Source organism: Oryctolagus cuniculus, unplaced genomic scaffold (assembly GCF_964237555.1).
Source record: "Oryctolagus cuniculus unplaced genomic scaffold, mOryCun1.1 SCAFFOLD_199, whole genome shotgun sequence".
Lineage (NCBI taxonomy): Eukaryota > Metazoa > Chordata > Mammalia > Lagomorpha > Leporidae > Oryctolagus > Oryctolagus cuniculus.
Window position 1 is genome coordinate 39580 of NW_027208340.1, and position 2768 is coordinate 42347.

Consider the following 2768-nt stretch of genomic DNA (forward strand, 5'->3'; position numbering starts at 1 on the left):
GGGGGGAGCTACTTCCCCAGCCTCAGGGCCCCAACTCTCCAACTCCCCAACTCGGTTGCATTTTATAAAACACTCATCCTCTGGGAATTGGGGTTTTAAAACATATCCATGCAGGGGAAGGGAGCCCCTTGAGGGAAGGAAGGTGGTCACCTGAGGCCCTTTGGTCTAGACACAGTGGTGTGGGGAAGGGGAGGTGCTGATGGCTCACACCATATCTCAGGTGGTACCACCCACTCAGGACAGTTTCTTGACTCCTCCCCTTGTGGGACCAGGGGAGGCTGAGCTGATGCTCTTGGGTTGCTGTTGGATTTGCTGTGGGCAGTATTGAGCTGTACTTCATCTTCAGGCATCAGCAGTGGCTGCAAGGCCACTTTCTCTATCTCAGAGACACCAGGTGGGGATTCTTGGCTGCTGTAAGATGTTTAACGGCCCAGATATGGGGTGGTTGGACCTGGTTCAGGGGACCCTAGTCCCTGGCCCCTTAGGCTTTCTGCCTTCCCCAAATGGGGGACAGCTGGGCTTCCAAGTGGAGTCTTGCTCAGTGGTGATCTCTTCGGATCAGCTAAGGAGGAAGCCCTATGAGGGCATGCCTGAGCCAGGTGTTGACTGAATGCCTGAGTCTCCCAAGCCTGGCTCTTCCTCATGGACTGGGAACTGGGTGACTGGTGCAGCAGCTTCTCTCATCCCTGGAGGGAGGCCACAGATTGTCATAACGGACTGGTGAGGGCTCTCGTGTTGGCACCAAATGTGCATGCCTCTCGGCTTCCTGTTGCTGGGCCAGGAATACTGACAGGAAGGGAGAGGTGTAGCTGAAAGCTGGGTCTGGCTCAGGCTTCCGTTGCATGTCTGATTGGCCAGGCTCTTACAGGAGGTGGAAGTGGTGCCTTCTGAACGCATGGACTGCAACTCGTCCAGTACAAAACCTGTTCTCTGGGCTGACTTGAGGCTGGAGGAACGAGAGCCACTGGAAAGTGGATCGAAGTGAAAGCTTTTGCCAAAGGTGGGAGAACAGAAGCTCTCGGGTTCCAAGCTGGGCTCTGAGTGGTAACTGGGATGACAGCTGCTCTCTGCAGTTGAGGTTGGCTTCCTCAAACTGTCCCCATGACTAACTTGGTGCTGGAGGAATGAGGTAGGGCAGCTGATGCACTGCTGCTACTATAACCCGGCTGACACTTGTACATGGTTGGTGTGGGGGGCTGTCCTTGCCCCAAAAGCCGCTATCTCCATTAGTAGCCAGGCAAAGGTGTGTTCGCAGTCCCATGCAGCTGCTCAGGTCTGGCATAGGAGGAGGCCGGGGTTTGGCATTTGCAGAGTGGCTCTCTGTTGTTTCCAAGCTTTCCTTAGTCTTAGTTCCCCTAAGCTCTCCCTGGATGCCATTATCCATGATCTTCACAGTAATCTGACACTTCTGGCTGAAGGAAGGGAGGTCTGATTACAATTGTCTTCTCTTTCTTTGGTCTTCCCAAATATCTGGGTGCTGGGGAATTGCAAAGTGCATTGTTACAGCAGCCATTGGTGAAGGGGCTCATGCCTCCCCAGAATTTACCCATAACCTGTTCATTGGCTGTGCGTCCCCAGGCCACCAGCACCACATGAAACCCTGTGAGGCCAGCTACAGGGATGAAGAATAAGCCAGCAACACACTTCACTGCCATTGTGACAGTGTGCAGACCCCTGAGAGCTCCTCTATGTGGCAGAGGACATAAAGGAGGCCAAAGCCAAATATACCCAGAGTGGGCTGTCAAGGAAAGGAGGAAGAGGAAGAAACAATGCTCGTTCTGGCGGCCAATACAGTTGTTCACCCAGGGGCAGGGATGATCAAATTCCTCCACACAATTATCACAGACACTGTGTGGGAACGCCGAGGAGGACAGTAGCAGCGGCAGGTGGCACATCCTTTCATGCACACCTGGATGCCATTGATCTCCACTGTTTTGTCAAGGGAGCTCGAAAATCTTCCTTGTCCTCATCTTCCTCAGCTTGAGGGAAAATGCCTGGGTCCATGAAGGTGGCCCTACTGAAATTGGCCAGAACAAAGAGAAACATAAATGCATTGTAGATGGCCACTGCAGGTGACATATTCAGGCTTAGTTCTGGACACGTACAAGCAAAGAAGAGTGTTGTAGCTCCCACTAAGAAGATAGCGGCTGCTGAGGTCAGGATGTGTTTCTGGGTCTGAATGTCTATCCAGACTCTGCGGGCATGTTGGAGCTCTGAAGGGACATCTAACCTACTGCATAGCCCAGGCCAACACAGAGGCAGAATGGATAAGACAATGGGATAAGGGAACCAACAGAGAAGAGCACAGAAAAACAAACAAACAAACAAACAAACAAATTTCAGGGAAACCAAAAATTTAGAATTATCATCCTTCCACATCCACAAACAAAACTGAAGGTCAAAATATCTCAAACGAAGGAAAGCATATGGGAGGGGGAAAGGTGATTGCAAGTGATAAATAACCACAACTTGGGGGCTGGCGCCGTGGTGTAGCAAGTAAAGCCGCTGCTTGTAGTGCCGGCCTCCTATATGGACACCAGCTCGAGCCCTGGATGCTCCACTTCTGATCCAGCTCTCTGCTATGGCCTGGGAAATCAGTAGAAGATGGCCCAAGTCCTTGAACCAGCAGATGGAAGACTTCTCTCTCTCTGCCTCTCCTCTGTGTAACTTTCAAATAAATATACAATGACTCATTTAGGACCGAGGTCTTGCATGCAGAGTAAGTGTACAACAACTCCTGCTGTAATTTAACAATTGAATCTCTTATG

The 2768-nt window shown here is 51.4% G+C and overlaps 1 pseudogene; it reads right to left on the reverse strand.

Annotated features, from left to right (window-relative positions):
- Positions 1-204: 204 nt before the first annotated feature.
- On the reverse strand, positions 205-2204 carry LOC127488949 (palmitoyltransferase ZDHHC5 pseudogene; annotated as a pseudogene).
- Between the last annotated feature and the right edge of the window lie 564 nt (positions 2205-2768).